Genomic DNA, 21,636 nt, shown 5'->3' on the forward strand with positions numbered 1-21,636 from the left:
AGACGTCGACAATATCCGAAAAGTGTCTCGCGTCAATCAGCTGCGCGATTCAGTTTGTTGTGGTGATCTCCAGGTATACCGATATGGAAGGGTATGCTGAATGGAAGGTGCTCAGAAAGGTTATGTTCTTGGAGGCGGTGGAATCAATGAGTCGGCAGCCAATGACCGGTCTAAATTTCTCCTCCTGGTCGACCTGAGCATTGAGATTTCCGATGATGATATGGTGGCGAACCAGCCTGTGGCTGAAAGCTAATAAAAAAAAAGATTTCCGATGACAATTTTGACGTCATATTTTTGGCGGCTGTGGTTTGCTCCAGCTGCGCGCAAAAGGCTTCTTTTTCACCATAATTACTTCCTAGGTGAGGGCTGTGAACGTTAGTGATGCTAACGATGAAAAAACGGCCTCTAATTCTCAATCCTGCACATACTGTTGTCAGTTCGGCGCTACAATACCGAATTTGTGAACCCGATGAGTCGGAAAGGTTGCAGTTCCTTGATCCGAACTTTCAATCGTTAGTCCGTTTTCGTTGTCTGTGTCTATGCTGATTAGTCCGGTCCGTTTTCCATTGTTTGATTCCTATATTGAATATTATTTTTCGACTGGCTCGTAAGGTCTGCACCAACCCCCTGTCTCACCAGAGGACGATCGTGACAGCACTGTTCAGAGTCCCACGCTGGCGACAGGGAGTTGATCAGCCGCCCCTAGCATGGAGAACAGACACTACTTTGAGCCACTCCATCTTGTTGAACAGACGCTCGGGTTGGGGAAGCATTTCTTCTACCGCCGAAATATGGTCAACCCCCTCACAGAACTGTTGTCGTATTGACAATATTGCCCAGGCTACGCCAATCAGTTGTGTCCATGTTCAGCTAGCAGTCTGTAGTAACTATATGACTCGTGGAGGAGTGAGATAGGAACTTGTGAGGACCCGAGCTAAGTTTACTGCTCTTTCCAAGTTGTCAACCTTCCATTTAAAGTTCACGATCTCTATATATATATATTTTCTGTCTTGTGAGAGAACTCATCTACCCGACTATAAAAACCAATGAACAATAAGACTAAGAATGCCACTCGACTCAAACCTTCAGATAACCCATTACTATAAGCCGAACTCCAAAAACCGAGCATTGCACCGAAAAACTCTCTCCCTTTGTCTGTTTTGAGAATGCATATTATTACTTTATTATTTAATTATACTGAGCACAACAATTATAGCGTGCGGTATCGTGTTTTAAACTGGAAACGACGCGGTACCCGGCTGATTTGTTGTTTCAAATCCGAAAATTGTGGAAACAATAAATAACGTATGCGTTGAAAAAATGAACTTTTCTCGGATGGTGGTAAAAAAATAACTAGGACAGATAATTGAGTTTGATAAATTTCCCATGGGAGGTATTAAGGTTAGCTAACTTGCGAAGTAGTTTCACGATCTTGCGTGCGGATTTTCGGCAGTAAACCGGAAGAGCAGCAGAACCCTCATGGAGAGCTGTGTTTGAAAGAAACTTCTCGTTGTTGCTTACTTTCTTCGTGGAGGAAGTAAAATACAAAGTGGCCAGCCAGTCATTGCCATCCAGGGTGAGAGAGGTCTCGTCGTTTATCAGTATGTATAACCACGAAAAATCGGCAATTTTTGCCATTTTTTTTTGCGCAAACGTTGAAATAAAAGAAAAAAGAAAATCTCTCACGCTGAGCGCAAAAATTCACCGAACTCGACATCACTGAATATAGTGATTTCTTCTCTAGCCTTAAAGAAGATCAATTAAAAATGTAGAAGAAAACCCCGATATTGCAATCCATATATACGACATCTACTCCTACACTGTCGGTGTGGCGTAAGAAAGGGCGTAGATTGTTTTTTTACTGGGTATGCGCTTGAATTACAACGCAACCCAAATTTGATTTAGTAACTTGTACTTATAATACTGAATCTATTGAATATGTTGCATATTCGAGCGTTCCCGCAGCCTGTAGTACCTAACTGATCGAAGTCAGCAAGTTGTCTGTCAGAATTCAGAATCTGAACTCTATCAGAGCAGGTGTGCCTCAAGGTTCAATGTTGGTTCCAGTCCTGTACAATATAGTCACTTCATATCTTTCTAACCTCCAGCATGCACAAAGTCGTTGTTCTGCAATGACACAAGCATTTCTCTACAAGAAAAAAAGTCTTCGTGTCATATGCAGTCGATTGCAGAAAAGCTTAAACGTTTTCTCTCCCTACTTGCCAAAGTGTCAAATTTCTCCCATCTAAAATTCAAGGGATTATATGACCTCAGTAACCTTAAAATCCTTTTATGAAGCTAGACAGTAATAAACGGGATTATTTTAAATTGGTCTGACAATGCTAAGTAAATCTTTCTGAATTACCACGAATAGCTCTGTTCATAGTCAATATGCATATTGGCAATTGAGTTATGAGTAGTTTCGTTGAAAACTTTGCTTTAATGTCCACAAATGATAAGCCCCAATAGTCCCAAAAGACATATGTATCCTCCAAACCATGCACATGCTCTGAATGACTTACATACCTATTTAATATATAGTTTTTGTACTTTTATAAAATCTTTGCTAATCATCCTTGATACTGTGCATCAATATAGACATTTATCATTCACACTTCTCTTAAGGAACATCAACTAATGGTGTTTAGATAAAAAGTGTAAACAAACATAAAAACCCCTATCGGACCGGTTTAAAACCGACACCCCTCAAAATTTTCGCACCTCAAGTGTAGAACCAGCAGGCACATTAATCTACAACCCTGCAAAAAAAACGTAAAATATAAAAACGCTCACGTCACTCGGAGTCGGCTGTTATCGTGGATCTGCCGACAGTGTGGGAAAACCACAGGTGCAGTCCAGACACACATATCTATACACGCATGCGCGCGCCTTTTCACACCCTGAAACTCCGCACCAGACAACTTATCGCAATCATAAATCGGTGATAGGACACAGGAAACGAGCTACAAAAGTGAAAAAAAAAACGAAACGAAACGTGTAATGGGACAAAATTGAAACTGGCAGCAGACCGGCTCCTGTTTCAATATGGCATATGCTGCTGACATCACAGTTGAACAAAAAAAAACTCATACAAGAGTACCACGAATATAATGTTGCGGGTGCGTGGCGTGTTGGTAACTGAATGGAATATTTATGGGAGTTTAATTGCTTTGGCCACCTTGTGCTTTGCTTTGCTTTGTGCACCTCTCCGTCTCGTCCCTGACGAAATGGTCTCAAGAACCATCTTTACCAGGCTGTCGTATGACATCCTTACGACATGTCCAGCCCATCGCAACCTGCCAATTTTAGCTCTCACAGCAGCTACTGCACTTCGTGGTTCATTCGCCTTCTTTACGTTCCATTCTCCATCTGCAGTCCACCGAGGATGGTACGGTTTTTGGGTAGCATCTAACTCCTAAAATGTTTTACGCTGACAAAAGATCAATTCACAGCTTAAAATCGATTCACGTGGAAAACTTTCACCGACAGCGAACGGACCATCCTGTTAGTTTATTCTGCAGGATTTTTTCTGTCCCGGCTTAGAGAAAACTTTGCCTATGAAAATCACGGTGCCAGGCCACCGGTACGTTTTCGGTGACAGTGATTCAGTGGTAAAACTAGTCTTCTCTCGGAGCATGAGAAATCAATTAAACCCTTGGAGCTGTTATATACTAGAAAATTTTCAACATAAAGATAAACTTTTCTTGCTCTCTCTCAGGCATTCCTCCGGGCTGAGTTTGGCCAACGAACTTTCCAACTAATTCACTCCCGTCCCCCACAAGCACACATACGCCCAGAGAAACAGCAAAACTAATTCCGATTTACAGTAGTCGGATTTTTGGCTCTCTCTCTCTATCAAACACCGAGGTATTCGTATATTAAACTAGCACGAATAGAAGTTCTCGTAAAACCCTCACTATATTGGACAACATGCCTTTTGTTGAATGTACTTAGTAAATTTTGCTCCACCCCTAAACCCCTCCCTACGACCAACAGACTCCAGCTGGAAATAAACAGAAGCGTTTGGGATCGCAGCAATCTGTTGCAATAGGATCTAGCAGTTTTCCGCCGTTTTCGAAAGTGGCATGCTATGACTTTTGTTCAACATGATGTTTTTGGCAACTTTCCATACTTCAGCGATAAGGGCCTGGCTGCAGTAATAAGCAACAAACAGTCGAACGGGGAACATTGACATGACATAACAGGGGCAGTGCATCCGAAACGGGGGCTAACAAAATAGTATTTAATGTGCAATGAATGCAAACTTTGTTGACCGTCGTCGGCAAATGAAATGGGTCGCTTGACGTCGGCAGCATCTGTTCTGGGCCTCTCACAGTGGATTACAAAGCGTCTTTGGTATATTAAAATTAAGAACAGTAACATTGTAGGGCGATGCATGACAAAGGGACCAATTTAAACTATTTACGTTTGAGACTTCACTCGGATTATCGCCTAATACACTGAGCTCTGCACTGAAGTACCATTATTAAAAATTGACGATTTGCCATGAAGTCTCAGAAGTAAACCGGTCCACTAATAATTAAATTTCATTTCATCTCATGTGTGATACATGACGTTCACGATACATCACCCCACGTGTTGTTGTCTTCCAATATCTTCTGTCTGTCATCGAAATTAAAGCAAATTGACAAATCAACCGTCGGTCCGGATTTCTTTTCAACGCAAGCTGGCTGCGTGTTTATCCATCAATGGTTGCTTCGGAGTCATCGCCTGGTTCGATTTTCCTTCCAATGGAGTGGAAAATTTTAATCAACTCACAGAAAAAAAACCCAACCCACATCCGATTGTGAAAGTTACCATCAGTATGTGTTAGGTCCTAAACAATCACTTTCTGCCGGGGATACAAACGTGCGGACAGAGCAGAGCAGAGAGCGGCGGAAGACCTATCGTATGGGTAACCTATTTTAATTAAATTTCATTCCGTTTCGGTGATGCGCGGATGCCATAAAAATCCGGCGGAATGTTGATACGGAAAATATTCATTGTTCAGTCCGATCTTGATGTAGAATCACAGCAGAGCGGACAACCTGAACCGTTCCTATTATCCTGCTGCAGCAGTGCGTGTGGTTTGGTTTTATTTATTTGCTGACCGTGTCTATTCATTGTTTCCCATTTCCACACGCTTTTCAGAGGCTCCCAACCATGTCAAACTCGGCTGAAATGTTTTTAATTGTGTTCCCTCATCGAGTTTGAAGGTTCCTGGTTGTTGGTAACACGAAAATCGGTAACTTTAAGCTGGGAGCCCTACTGTTTGCTTAGATGTAAGGCGACCATGACAGTCAACGGTTTCACAAATTCGGGGTAGGTAAAGTTATCAAAATGTTTAATGAACTCTACCCGCATGGTCATTGGGTAGCAGCTAGCGAGCGACCTTCTGTTGTCTGTTCTGGTAAACCCACCCAGCAAGCAAGCTGTCCTGGGACGACACGTACACGTGTGACGCAGCGGCATGATGGAAACTGGAAAATTAACATTTCATCTGAATAATGTAAATATAAATTCAATGCGGCAAAGTTTTGTCCGTTTTTTGCCGCCCTACTTTTCTCTCAACCGTGACGGACCGAGGAGAAACATCCTGTTTGAGAAAAAAAAACTCTGCTACTGTTTGCTGGAATGAGATGCCAGTTTGAAGTATTTGTGTCCCTGAGGAAGTCGGTACGAATAGAGTTTAATTAGTGCTGGGAAATCAGTAGAATGGGCCAACCTGATCCTTTCGGTAATCCTGTTGGCAGACAAGATTGTGTGTATGTTAATACTGGTTGACCTACCTTCTGAAAGTTTCTTCTAATAAGTTTCAAATATTCTCGTGAATCAGAGGTGTCAACCCGATGATCGATTTTGGTAGTAGTTTATACGAAGACACTTTATTTGAGCTCAGTTATCAGGACATTATTTGGAATAAATGTTGGTAAAAACTTAGGTTGAGGAATGCCAGAAAGAAATTCTTGCAAGTTTTTTCAGGGTTTATATTATACAAAATATTATTAGTTTCTTACAACTCGTTCTAAGATAGTTTTTCTCTAAAATCAAAGGTTTTTTAGCGATGATGCTTTAAACAAAGTGAATGCTAAAATACATCCGCCCTATTAAAAATTACTCTTTAGTCTGTAAAACTAATTATATTATTTTCATTTTACCGTGTGGAAAAACTTTTGTTGCCTATGATAAGTAATAAGGCGCCTCCATCGCTCTGAAAAACACGCTCTGAACGCATGTTATTCTTTGATGTTAAAAAATTAAGTCGGTATAAGCAAGTAAAGACAAAAAAGTTTTCAAAATGCTCGAAGCGAGAACATACAGGACAAATTGAAAAAGCAAGCGACATAATCAAAACAAGCCCACCCTCTGCTAGGATTATAATATCAGTATTTTGGCGAAAACCACTAAACTAAAAGTTTTTCATTGTTATTGAAAATAAGTTTTGTTTAAGACGCTGAAATAAATTTTGCACAGAGTTCTTTACTTATCAGCTATATTATGCCCAAGTTGACGGTAATCAATTGTTAGCATGGTTTCACATGACTATGCTCAAACAATTTGAGTTGCATACTCAAGAGTTTCATATAGAACCATGCCAAAGGACCTATCGTTTAATATCGACCATTTCTGATTTTAATGAATCTTTGCACACGGTTTCGACAGATTACTGAGTATTTTCCGTGAGAGAAAATAAATTTAGACCCAAAGACAATTTTCTAAAAAGGCGTATGCATTTTGGCATAGCTTTCATCCACAGCATCGTTTCTCAGAAACCTTTTGTTACATGGAAAAGTATCTGCAAATGAATTGAAGGGAATTGATCGTACCTTGCAAAATCATATGCATCCCGAAAAAAATTTTTTCAGCTCCAAAAAAAAATAAATAAACATGCAATTTAAAGTCACCTACTAACAGGAGTTAATTTTTTTTATTTTTACATAGAAAATTAAAGTTATGACGAAAAATTTGGTAAAAAAATCAGAACAGAGGAACAAAATACCATGTTTAATTAAAGGTCAAGTTTAAGTTATTTTGAATTTAAATTAAGCAAATTAAAAATTAACTCTATAAATTTTATATTGGTACAAGAAAGTGTTAAATTCTGATTAATTGTGTCACATTAATTATACATTTTGATGAAACTATGCTTCAAGGCATCGGTCTAGCGTAGTTGGTAACGTCTCCGGCAATCACGCCGGTGGCTTGGGTTAATGCCTACTTTGGTTTCGATGGTGTTGTGTGGCCACGTAATCCACTCACAACCAACTCAGCTGGCTTAGATTCAATCCCAGCCAACACCGGGAGGTTTTCTAAGGCGAAAAATCTCTGGAATCACGCCTACAATCGCGTGAGGAATTAAAGACGACAAAGATGTTATTTGAAGTACAGTTAGGGTTCATCCCTTAATTCATCGTAAATTTGCAGCCAAAATGATCAAAATCGGTAAAACGGCTCAAAAGTTACGAGTTTACGAGAAATGAAAATTTTAAAAACGTCGATTTTTGAGCTACTCTATTTCAGAGAGTGTTCTTCCTTTTTTTCTGTTTGAGCTCTATTTTTTCGCTTATGTCGACCAACTTCCTTCGTTTGCTTTTTAACGATTTGTAAATTTTAGTGCTCTTAACCAGTTCGGCAGTGCGTAAAGTCTTCAGCGACTTAATGGAAGAATTACCCGTAAGCAAACGTACTACCGACGAACCAAGCGGTAATTGATAGCTTTCGGCTGCCTTTTGACACATTTTCTAACTAGCTTAGAACACTCAAACTCATAGAAATGGTTAAAAAACTTCAATCTCTCATATTTTTTTGAGTTTGAACTCTAGGGCGAAATCAGTGTTTATCACACTGGTCAACACGGGTGTAACCCTAACGCTCAAACTGGAAAAAATCAAAGATTATAGGAAATTTTGGTACCTCTAGCCATCGATAAAGTGTACCTCTCAAACGCAAACGATAACCGTGCGCCTCCTTTCACTTCTGGCTCGGTGGAGGCGCCTAGTTAGAAACTTCACTGCGCTCAAGCGAACGAGTTGAGGTGGAACGTTGTATTAAGAGCTCGATAGCAATATTCTAGAGACAAAATTTCTTCTACAAAGTTGCTACATATGATGAGGCGGTTGTTTCTATGTTATCACAAATTAGAGTGACCATAATTTTCACTGAAATCAGATATCTAAGAAAATATGAAAATTTGTAGATAGAGTTGAAGATTGTTCTACAATATTGCAGTTCTGTTTTATTTTCATCTTTCAAAACAGCCGGTTGAAAGCTGTTTTATAATTCATAGATCATAATGAGGTGACAATGAAACTATTTTCGCCATTATGAATACTAAGCACGAATATGATTATGTTTAATTAAACGATCATTTCAGTTGTATAAACTACTCACGGATGTGATTCGAAGTGTTACCTGCCATGCAGCCGTTAATCTTCTTCACTAACTTTTTTCGACTGGACATCGATCAACTACGACTTATATTTAAATTTGATATACCAAAAGTCCAGCCCTTCATCAGTGTGGTTGTTTCAGGATGCTCGGTAATAATCCAATTAACAAGACATAACATATAGCGCAGTCTACTAAAATGGTTGAATGTAAAAGATTGTTTTCAGTTGGCTGTACAGATTAAAAAATAACACCTAATACGACTATCGAGGTGCAAGAACAATCGGAGAATACACGCAAAAGTTGGATCGTGCGGAACCAGTACAAAATTGTGCGTTTTTAGCGCAATTGTTGATGTAGTTTGGAACCAGTACAATGATTGCGTGTTGGGCATAACGCAATTAACGCTTTAGCGTTTTTTCAATGTGTTTGGCAGCTCCAAGCTACTACACCTAAACAGTTCCAACTGTAAAACCTTTCTCCTCCTCTCTCCTTGAGAACGAGACATATGCTACGCTTCTTTTTGCACAGACGCCTTCGAGATACTTTTTCTTCTTCATGCATTTTCCTGAGTAGCAGCAAGTACACTGGGGTCGCTTTTTACACGGTTGGTTGAACCGCATTTAAAAGATTAGATCAGATATACTTATACTAAACTTATTTGATACCGCGTACAAATAATCTTCCGAATCGAGTAGAAATAATCCGCGTTATTGTAAAATACCCCGTTTTAAAGAACGGATAAAAACAACCCGCGTAAAAAGCGACTCCAGTGTATGCACCGACAGTATGAGTGAGACTCACAACACTGGTATCAAGGATGCACAGCACGGGTGTCTCGCTCATTTCGTAAAGCGACGATAGACATCGCCTTGCGCGTCGCAATCCGACCCAAAAGAGAACCAAAAGATAAGTGAAAGAGCAACCTGCAAATTATATGTAACGTGTCTAGTCTTGTCGCACGTACATGGAAATTCTACGAGCGAGAGAGAAATTTCTCTCGTCGCTTGAGAAAAAAGCGCGTGCACAGGATGACAAATAATAATTATTCACAATTTACAAGTGCTGCCATAATGAATCAGCAACACTTTTGTGGCTTCGTGGAATGGAGGGTTTTCGGTGAAACTAGCGTTGGTTAAAAAATGTTGTGAACAGAACTTTGCTTCGTTATTTTTTGCAAATCATTCAATGGTACTTTTAAATGACCAAAGATAAATCGATCGAGTATTATGGCTATATAAATCTAGTGAGTTCACAATTTGTTGTACGCTGCTTGCACTGCTCCATGAGTAGCAGTCACAAATACACTCGATGTGGAAATAAAGAGTCGGTATATGATATATATTCTGATTTCAATCTATGTCAATGTGTACGCAGTTCAACTGCTACGTTATCCTTTTCACACATTTATTGTGCGATTTTAGTACAAAATTTGTGCGAATCGGAAAGTACAATGATGGTACAAGACTTGAGTTTTTGCGTGTATGCTTCAATGTTACATACAACTGTTTAAAAGTTTATTTCATTACCCCTAGAAATGCGAATGAATTTTTTTTTTTCGTTTTTCGACACAGATTGATTTTGTATGATAAGAGGCTGTGTGAAAAAATCATGCATATACTGATAGGTGATCCAACGTGGTTTTTCATATCTTTGACCTAAACGTCTCCATCGAAACAACAATAAAGGAGGCGCACGGTTAACGTTCGAGTTGCAGCGGGGTGGGAACAATTGACGTACGTATTGACGTTTGACCATAAGGGTCACATTTTGTCTTTTTTTGTTGATCAGTGCTCAGTGTAATTGATTAATAAGGCTGATATTATTGTTTTAATTATTTGGCTTGAGCAAACACGCTGTCGAAAATCCAATAATATTAACTTGACATTTTTTCTTCCCGTTACAATTTTCAACATTTTTTAAAGGAGGGGGGAAGAGGGTGACATAGAATGAAAAAAAAAATTTGTATCGGCCTAGTCAGATAAAAAAACACATTAAACTAATAAGCTTATTTTTTCTATAATTAATTAATAAAGCATCAATAGTAAAAAATAAATGTATGAATAATAACGAGAATGCTGATGTGCATGTAGTTTTGAGTATTTTGAACTATTTTTTCTGGAAACCCAACCATTTTGGAAGCAGTGGTTTTCAGGAAAGTTGTTCAGAATGTCAAGGTTGATGGCTGAGTCCGAAATTCTGCAAAAACATAGTACTAGAATGCATGATGCGTTCAATGTTTTTTTCTAACTTCTAACTTTTAGTGAATTATTTCACTTGAAATGTGGCGGTCTTCAGCAAGGTTGTTCGAAGTTCATGGTCATAGTTTATGGACAGTTTTGTAGGACATAAAACCACTTCGCGACGCTGGTGTGGATTTGGTTTGAAGCTTATGAGCTAAATTTTGGTCGAGAATCCAATTACTTGGAAAGATGCAGTACTCAGCAATGATTGATTTACAATTTCTTGTTTTCAATTTCTTTTTTTACGACATGAATCGCGGAATAATTTATAGTCGAAATACGATTAAAAATATTCTAATGTGCACTTATTAGTAAAAATCTGCACTAAACTTATCACCAACCAGATTTCCCTAAGTTTTTGAACAACTTTGCCGAAGACCGCAGTCAAAGGTCAAAATTGTGAGATAAATTAAGAAAATGGTGTGTACACTATTCTGATTTATCGGCAGAACTTTGAACTAAGCTCAACAAAAAATCCTTAACCTTCTAAACAACTGGAAAATTACAAAGAAATGCGTGCACACTTGCACTACCTAGCGGAAGAACCATTAAAAAAAAACAAAACCTTGGTGCTACATTCCAAATCGGAACTTTACTTTCTGTTTGTTAAACACAGACTTCGCAGCCAATTGTTTAGTGTACAGGACAATTGCGGGGCTAGCGCTATGATCCACTGACACTAACAGTCTCTCCCGAGGCTCGAACCTATGACGTCTGGCTCGTTAGGCCAGCATCGTACCACGAGATCATCTGGGAGATATCTGGGAAGAACCATTAAACTGTTCAATGACCAGTTATCCTGACGCCCCAAAAACTTTTTTGAAGACCGTAGTTTTCTAGGATTTCAGAATCGCGGGATGAACTGAGGTCAAAGCGAGGGAATTCCGTATCAAACTGTCTATCATTCAAAAGTTCTTGACCTGCTTGATAAGTTTGCTGAAGACCGCAACCTTCTAGGTCGTTGGAAACATGTGATACATATCTGCCTATTTGAGGTGATGCTAAACATTTTGAGGGAGCTGCAATATTTAAACTGGGAGTCGCAAAACTCAACGAATCTATTCCCTACTTACAGCGGGTAATGTATATGTCATATTTTACATTTTAGGCGACATCCACATGTACCGGAACGTTATGCTACTGCCTACCCCATTCTGAAAATTACGTACCGCAGTAAAAAAATTTGTTCATTTTGTAACCAACGGTTACAACCGTCTTCTCAAAAGCCAAAAAAAAAATGTACAAGACAAATGTATGACAAAATTCGATGCTATTTTGGAACGTACCCTATGTTTGTTGGTCCAGCCCACCGCGTGAGATGTCGCGCTCGTTAGTCAGGCTCGTTTCCAAATCTAGAAAGTTTGGGTAATACAAGTGAATTGGCCTGGGTGGCGGGTAAAAGTTGGATCAGCAAACATAGATGTGGGAGTGATTCAAAATCAATCGTAAAAAAATAAACCTAAAATTAAAACTATTAGAGAAATCAATTTTTCAAACAGGGCAACGCACACAGTTTGCATTGTATAAACTAATTCTTAATTATCAAGTTGATGGAAAGATTTGTCTATATTAAAAGAGAGCGCTTGCATGCTCCACTGTAATTTCCTTTCCATCAACTACCAGCAGTAAGTCGCGCAAAATCACTCCCAAAATCCTAATGATTCATATTAGAGTAACGATCACTAACGGTCAATTCAAACTAAAAGGAGTCAGCTGTAAAATCTGCCATATGGGTCGAGTTACTCCAAAACGCAAGCGGAGCACAATAGGGACCCAAACTGCGGCAGCATGCATCCGGAGACAACCACACAGGCAAGAGCGAGACTATAAAAGGGAGTTGGGGCGATACGGGAACTCTCTGCTACGATAGACACTAGTGTGAGTCGGGACGTGATAACGCGACGCGGTCAATCAGAGAAATTGACAAAACGTTACGATCGGGCAAGAGTGAAGAGAAGTGGTTAGCATCGCGGAGTGGTGAACTTCGGTTCCTAGTTCGCCGGCGGAAGATCGGAATATTAAAGTTATAGATCGACTGTCCTGGCATCCGCCCGATCCTTGTTAGTGCGGTGCCCACTTCCCCCAAAAAAACCCACTCCAAAAGGACAATTGTGCACAACAGGTAAAGCTAGTGTCACGTGTCGCGAAGTTATAGACCGTCCATCAACACACGGTCCGCGCCCCGACTAAAACCCACCACCACGTTAGTGGGATATCAAGACATCTCTGTGTTGCGGAGAGTAATTCCCCAGCCTGCCGAGAGGGACGGCATTTACGGGATAGCACGAGTTGACATAACCCCTATCGTTCGTCACTCAAGGTACGTTCACCCGTTTTCTTCTCCGAGTGGCTCTTCGCTCAGCTACGCACCTCGCTGGTCAGCAGACGTTCCCGGTTCATCGCAGGCGCCCAACCGACCGACGGCCGCAACGAGAACGCATGCCAACGTAAATATTTGTAAAACCTTTTTTCATTTAAAATAGAGTTAAGAGCAAAAAAATCTTTTTAATTAAACCTTCTTATAATATATATAATATTTTTCTTTAAATTCTATTGCGTTTCTAACTAATTGCGAGAAAGGCCGAATTGTGAGACTTTTGAGAAGCGCGTAAGTGCCAATTTTTCGTTCCTTCCGCCTCGTTGCCCTGAGAGTAGCTAGCCGTATCAGTGGTGTAATAATTAGATTTAAGAGAAACGAAGAGATATGTTTCAATTTTTGGAGTAAATTAATATAGCCTTCCCGGAGATTTTTCGTAACGTAACGCTGATCTTATATCCTTCTTCCCTTATGTCAACATTTCGTAACTTTTAAGAGTACCCCTCTATAGCTCTCCTCTACAGCATTGATATTATTAACTTCAGATATTATTAACTTTTTTGTCTAATTTTACATATTTTTTATTTTTTTGAAGATAAAATTTGGATATTGCTTATTTTCCCTAATTATAAAAAATTCAAATTCAGATCAGTGAATGAGTCCGAGCACTGCAAACGCTTTGGCTGCAATGATTGAGACATAATCATGAAAACGGAGCTTAGAGTCTATCGTGACTCCTAGATCGCGAATAGAAGTGACCCGCTCCAGCACGTTACCATTAATGTAATATGTATGGTTTACAGAGTCAGAGCGTCTTGTGAATGAAAGAATTTTGCACTTCGCTGCGTTCATTTTCATGCCATTTTGTGAACACCATAGTGAAAGTTCGTTAAAGTCCAGAGGTGACGATACTACTCTATTGAATTTGAGGTCATCAGCAAACATCTGTTTCTGGGACTTCAGCCTAGTGCATATGTCGTTTACAAACAAGACAAATATAAGCGGACCCAATACGCTTCCCTGTGGGACACCAGACGTGAGGGCGAACTCTTTGGAACACACGGATTTCACGCAGACTGAGGCTTTACGGTTAGTGAGGTATGAAAGTAGCCATCCGGTGACGTGCTCTGGAAACCCCATCAGTGCTGATAAAAGTCATTTTCTCCAGCAAAATTCTTCGAAAATAACAGCCAATCATTTTCAATTTTCACTTCTAATGATCGCAGCACTCTTTCAGATACATTAGATTTTCGTCCTAGTAACGTGCTGTTATACTCAGATGAAATAGATCGCGCGCATCGTTCACGGTTACGGAATAAAATTTGACGACAAATCCAATCAAATGATCTTCACTTCAAAGCGAAAAAGAAAAACAAACAGTCCACTCAACCAAAATGAACCTCACCGAAACACTTTTTCACTGACACTGACCGATGCCTTGACAATCTTCGTTAACTGATAAACTGATTTTGTCACTTCCATGCAAAAAGCGGGAAGGGAGAACTCTGAAAGGATTGTAAAAAAAAAATAACGTATATGGATGCTTTTTTTCACTTTCACTCAAGAGTGTCAACAAATATCAACCCCATACGTTTGAGTTTTTCGATGGCATAATCGTGTGGCACAACATCAAAAGCCTTAGAGAAATCGACGTAGACAGCATCGACTTGTTTTATGTTCTCAATTTCTGGTAATAGTGCGTTTGGAAGACGTCGGAAAATAATTCAGCAGCTTCATCAGCCGTACTTGAGGTTTTACTCGCATGTTGTAAACTGGACGGTATCCTAGGGCCAGCCTTCAGTGACTTTACAATTTACATATTACCAGAAAGAGGCCGGATTTTGCCTTAGGTTTTGTTGTACATTTTGCAAATACGCCCTGTGAGCACCCTCAGCAAGAAGATTCTTACACGTAGCTTCCATATTCCGAAGCACACTGCGGTTTTCTTGGGTTTTCGACTTGAAGAAGCTTTTTCTCATTTTCGGAAGCATGTTCCTTGAGTGGCGAAGCTCGGGAGTCCACCAAGACCTGCGAGTTGATGTATGGATTGCACGACGTACAAGCGGAACATGTGTGTTGATTACCTCAGACAGTTTATCATAGAAAGTAGATACATCCAATTCGACGGATTTGTCAACCAGATGCTGTTGCCAGTCGATAGAGGCAATGGCATTATTCAGCACATCAAAATCGCACCGCCTGAAATTTAGCTCCACTTCGGTTAGTCCATCCGAATCTTTGAACACATCGCAGCGAACATCAAGCAATACAACGAATGGTCTGTGATGACAATCAACTGGTAGCAGCGGGTGTGGGGGCTCGTCTACTTCGACTAATCCGGCATGGCATCTTCAGTAGAAGAGCAAGTCCAGCCAGCGCCCATTCAATTTTGTGAGATTGTTCAATTGCAATAAAGCACAGGCGAGTAGTGTTTCAGTAAGTGCTATTTCTTGTTCAGACGATGCATTACTGGGCAAATAACCGTTCAGATCCGCGTCACATTGCCATCTTAGGTGTGGGAGGTATATGGCTACTTGGGATTATTGGTTTGCCATCTTCAGTGTACAACATGAATTTGCATGAATCGATAACCATGCCAGTCACGTCCTTACGATCGTTAGAGTTCGGACTTATGTTGTAAAAAAGGAGCTGTAACAGTCGTTGTTGTCGGAGACCGAGTTTTCCTCTGCATCTCCACAACTGCGACAGAAAGGAAGGGTTGTGTCACCGTGGTAAGTGACTGAGCCGGACAATGTTGCACGCGAAGTAAACTCATTGCGAAGACGAACGATGAGTATCTTTCTTGTAAGAACACGCGGACCTATAAGAGCAGCACGTGCGTAACAATTCCCGACCAGATGCATCCAAGTGTTAAAATATTTGTCTAGATTTTTCATGTGAATTCAGGGGATCCCCCTTCGTTGGAAGATCGAAAAATTAAGAATTTTCGAGATTTTTATTCTGATGTTCAAAATAAAGTAAAGTGTTCGGGTATTTTGGCTATTCACTAAAGTATATTTGAAGATGTATTTTGCATGTCGTGGATATAAAATTTTGTTTTAGTATGTGGAAATTGATTATCTAATTTGTCACATAGTCGTTTTGCAAAGTTCTAAAAATTGTAAACAAATAATTTTTTTCATAGAAAATCACCATAAGAAAAACATTAAATATTGAAAAACTTAGATATCAAAAAACGGCAATGTAACAAGTAAGATAATTCATTTTACACTTCATGAACTAATTACTTTTTTTGTCCTATGACTTACATTTTAAGTTATAAGGTAGGCAATGTTTGGGATTTTTCGAGGATGTTGGGGTTTACCTTAGAGCACGTTTCGATTCGTTTTAATTCCAAAACCTTAAGCTTAAAAAGCTTCATCAGTTTTAAAAACCCAAAGCCGTTGACAAACCAAAATATTTTATTATAAATTTGACCAAACCTTGCGGTTGTTCGAGTCAAGGCCATTTTTTCTAAACTCATATAGCCTATCCCAAAGTCACTGTGTAAACTGTTAAAATAAAAAAATGATTTTTTAAATCAAATGCCAGATTGATATTAAATGATATTGTGCAGTTTTCACATTTCAACAAAACCACGAGTGAGGAATTTCCTCGCGAATGAGGGAGCATAAATTTACGCCCCGTCACCGGATGGCTGCACCCAGCCATAAATTAATGCGTGTTTATTTCAAATCTAATTCATATGCAAACTTGTGTGTGCGGTGAACTTCAACGGTTGGCCGCTGCCGTCGCCACCGCCGTCGGTGTCACGGCTCTTGTTTGTTTTTATCCGCCACGGTTTACCCCCGTTTTATAGAGAAAATATGACAGATTATTACTGGAGTGGGCGCGCATGTTGGGGCACAAACATGTGCGTGTTGGTTCGAGTTTTAAAACACGCTGTATTTTAATGGGTTGCACTGAGTGATTTAATAAACTGTCCTGTGTGGTATTAATATGTGGGATGTGGGTTGTGGGTATAGAAAAAAAACTGAATACTGGTTTCTGTTTCACAACTCAAACTGGAACGGTTTATGCTAATTGGTGGGTTTCACACCAGACAGATTACGAACGATTAAGGGAATAGTTTTCGAACAATGAAGCGTGATGTCGTGGCATCAATTAAGGCTGCGGAAAGTGATACATGGGAGAACATAGAGTCAAACATTTTAATTATGTTTTTCAGATCAAATCATCTCTTAATAGATAAAACGTGAACACAGATTAGCGCACGTGTGCCAGCACCAGAATCACTGGCTGAAATGACTTTCACTTTCCTCAAACCAAAGTTTGTCCTGAGCTGAAGAAAAACATGCGGACTTAGGTGGGTGTGGAAGCGAGTGTAGCTCTCCGTCCTCTGTGGTTATTTTCCATCGGACGTGTGCACGTGGATCCGATTTCAGCTTCCAAGTCATCCCCGGTGATGGCGCTACCGTCGATCGCTGCGATGACGATAACGGATGACGACCGGGGAGCTGGGAGTGAGTGATGACGGTCATACTGTTTGACGTTCATATTTTTCTACACTTCAGCCCAGGCGAAGGAAGTTTTGTTCCATTCGGAGAAATGTTTGGTATTGAATTACGTAAATTATGAGCAAATCTTGCACGCATTTTCTTTCACTCTGCTTCACTCAGTTTGGATACGAGCTTGGGTTCTAAATTATATTCACTCTATAAGCGGATTAACAAAAAGCAGGTTAAATGTTGGTTATACCTTAACGATTACTGGAAAACGGCGAACACTTCGTTCTTCAGACCGTAAAATTATCTTAAAATACTCTCTTTTTTTCCTAACCTGTGTGGGTTCGAAATCAACAGGCGTCAGATTTACGACCTAGGCACGTGGGTGACCACCGGAACCGAAACCCGGGCCCGGGCTACACGCGGGGGATTGATTGTAGTAGCATCAGTTAACGTCGGTTTTGGGCTCGGTCCCACTCCAACAGATCGGAGAAGTCCTGATAAAGAGCGTTACCCAGCCAGTATCTTTTCATTTTTCATTTGTTGATGATGGCTTTTCGGTTATTTTCGTCAAGGTTCGTGACTTCTCCGGTGTGGCAAAGCGAGGAGACGCTGGTGCTGCTGGATAATCAATGTCTCCAATGCCAGCAGCCCGATCCCCGGCCGATGGAAAAGGATGAACTTGTACTGCACCCGACCGGATTATATTTCCCGGAGGTGTTTGGTTTATGGGATGTTTCAGAATCGGATTGTGCTCACTCTGTGAGCGAACTGTTTGGGTTCGAGGTTTGTGGATAAATATATCCGTCCCGCATAAGAGCTGTATTATAAAAGCAACCCTAGGATAACCAAGCTGCGAAAAAAAAAGGAACGCAAAAGGTTCAACATCTTTTTTCGAGAGGAAAAGCACCCATAGGAATAACTTGTATCTAAAAGGTTTTTAGCTCAAAATACTACAAGGTATACAGCCCTAGGGTTGTATGAAATGGTGACGTGGGACTAAACACTGTAATTAGAAGGATTTTTAGTTACAAAGGTTACAGAATCTGCAGACAGCAACAAAACGTTTGTTTTGTGGTTTAAGTATTTTTTATACGCAGCCTCCCCATAAATTTTCTTTTTAGAAATATATTGAGCAATACTCGAAAGAACTTCGATTACACTTAACGATATTGTGTAGTTTTTTTTTTTTGTGCGAACAACATTTATTTAACAAGGCACAAGCATGTCGTTGTTATTGTAAAAGCACCAAGAATTTCTCGCAATGCGTCTGAATCAGAAATAACTCTATTTCCTCATAAACCGAATCCAACAATACCTACGTTATAATAATACACGATTTTGTCTTATTTAATTCTGATCAAATCGAATTTATTATATAAATCTTATTAGGGAAATAATTTTGAAGCCGTTCCATAGGTTCACTCATAGGGAAACATAAGAAGATATGTTGAACAAAATAATCAACAAGTTCCAGCGATAAATCATAACAATCAAAACAATTCCAAGGAAGTTAAAGTACGAAATGATTAATTTCTGTTTTTTGATTGACAATTTTTTTTCGTTTGCCAACAACTGTATTACGAAGACCGCTAATATAAGGAAGAATATTATTTGTTAAGTTGAAAACAAAAATACATCATCTAACAATGTGGAAATGTGAACAAATATTCAGAATAGATCCTAGTGAATCGACAAAATATTCAGAAGCATTCGCTGGCTGTTAAGCTTCTATAAATCTGTATTTCCAGAAATATATTCTTTCGATCACGATCATTCAGTGAATATCGAAGATAAAATGCAAAAAAATCTTATGACCATTGCAAAAATGCTCTATTCTTGTTGAGTAGTTTATTTTTTTTTCTTAAGGTAAGCATATTCATGAGATAAACTTTTAATCATTACCAATGCAGCAGCATTGCACTTTTTCCTTGATTTCACGAAAATAGAAGTCGTGTACCACTGCAATGATAGGCGACGAGAGACCAGCGGCGCTCTGCTCCACATATTATGCGTATTATACTGTACGGTATTGTTGCTTTTACCAGCGTGTTTTCTTTCAAGACATCAGTTTTTATTCTGCTCTGACAGCAGGTTTAGAAATTCAAGTTGAAGTTCAAGTGAAAGGCTTGTTTCAAAACTTTTCAAAAGATGTTTACCTTCGAGACTTCAAATTAGTCTAAGTTCATGGAAGCAAATTTAAATTGACCTGTTGGGACGAGGAAACTCTGTCCATTTTTTTATATTGAAACTGAAAATATCACAGGGAATGGTTGGTGTCCATTCACATTATCTGTGCTAGGAATGCTCGCGTGTGATTGGTTCATTGTTCGCGTTAATTTTCTTGTAACTTTTTATCAATTTTCACCGTTGAGCAGTGAAATAATAATGATGACTAGCGTATTATAAAATTGTTACACGTTTTATCTATCCAACAATATATTGGTTATTGTTATCCATCATGTGGTTATGCTGTAATTATCGTTTGAAATCTGACGTAACATTTGCCAGTTTCGTTTCCTAATTTACAGAATGCATCCCAGTATAGAAAACAAAGACGTAGTCCCACGTCTAAAAGGTTAAGCCAAACTGAAATATTTTTTCCGATGATTCAATGAATGCAAAAATAAATTTCAAAGCTGTTTGAAACAAAAAGAATGTTCCAATTAAACGCCACGTTCAATGAAGTGGATCACGTTCCAGCCGGTGTACAAACGACTGCACTTCTGCCGCCCGGTGCATCAAGTAATCCGATCCAGTCCGAGTCAGAGTCAATTTCAACCGTTTTAACAATTAATCCCGTTCTGGCACCGTAGCATTAATGGCGAGTAAGAGAGCAGAGAACGGAAAACGGCGACAGGGAGAATCTTTTCATTGCGCCATAGAGAAAGAGCACTCTGCGTAATTGCGATAGCAATTTTCGCTATTTGAACACGGAAGTGCTGCTCTGGATACACGCGCCTAGGAGTATGCAACTAAGTGGAAAAAACAGCCGGGCCTCACATGGATGCGAGTTAGTTCGCTATCTTGTTGCTGTAACGAGATGTAAACAACCGGTTGGCTTTTTTTCGGGGTCTACATGAATTCTACACTCCGTTTGGTGCGAATAGCGAGGGTCTTTTAAAGGTGTTTGGTATGTCGTGTGACCTATTTCAGTGCTCAGCAAAATAATAAATCTACTACAAAACATAATTGGGGGAATTTTTGCACAGTTTTGTAAACTAAAAATTTAGGAAATATTTTATTATTAAATCACACATTTTCACACAGTTTCTTTTAAATCGAACTTTCAAAAATAATTATGAGATTTGTTAACCATTTCACTTTACGGTGAAAAATGTCGCGAGATACATGCACATGGAGGAAGGTCAGGAAGGTCAAGAATGAAATTTTGTGGAATCCACATAAAGTCTAATAATCAATGTTCTGATGTTGGTCCTGTTGAAAGAAAGATGAAATGAATTTAGTTACATTTACCAGGCAATTAAAATGTGATGAAACGGAATTAAGGCTCTATGTTTCTCAATAGTGAAATAGTTAGCATCACAATTTTCCACTGTTTTGTGGACGCAAAGCTAATTCTAGCAGGGATTGCTGTAATAATGAAGGAAACCCGTTGAAAGATACCTGATTTTATGGCATACGAAAGTGGACAATTCTCGAGATTCTCAGTTTCAATTTGTGCCCCTCTCTCAGACTTATTTGATATTGGTACTTTTTCAGCTGTTGTTTCGCATGTAGTTTTGAATGTTTGAAAAACAGTGATTGTTACAAAAATAACTTTTTTATTACTATTAGCAACATTTCGACGATCAGCATTAAATTAACAACTACTATAATCAAATAGTTTTTAGGGCGCTGAAAAGTGCCATCGGTGTGTCACAATAGTGAAACTAGCAAGTTTGATTAATTAATCGTCATTGCGGATTGACATTTTTCGATGGCACAGAGTGATTCTAGTTTTCTTATCATTTCTTCGCACCAACAACACCAAATGGCTGAAATCGAACGCACAAGATCCGGACAGAATCACTAACATGTCCAGATATGTCAAGCAGTGCTAAAGACAAACCTGTATGACGGTGCTTCCCACATAGTCGGGAATTTCAAAACCTACCGCTGTTGAGGGGATCTTCAATCACCAGTGTTAGTCCGTTCGCTATGGAAGGCTTCGAAATTGTCTAAATCGCCGCTTGCTGCGCTGCGGCTTACCGCATTCTTG

The 21,636-nt window shown here is 39.5% G+C and overlaps 1 protein-coding gene across 10 annotated transcripts in view; it reads left to right on the forward strand.

Moving 5' to 3' along the window:
* LOC129726403 (uncharacterized) overlaps positions 1–21,636 on the forward strand; it is a 513,997-nt gene that overhangs the window by 432,040 nt on the left and 60,321 nt on the right. The gene's annotated exons all lie outside the window — the stretch shown is intronic.

This window comes from Wyeomyia smithii, chromosome 1 (assembly GCF_029784165.1).
Source record: "Wyeomyia smithii strain HCP4-BCI-WySm-NY-G18 chromosome 1, ASM2978416v1, whole genome shotgun sequence".
Lineage (NCBI taxonomy): Eukaryota > Metazoa > Arthropoda > Insecta > Diptera > Culicidae > Wyeomyia > Wyeomyia smithii.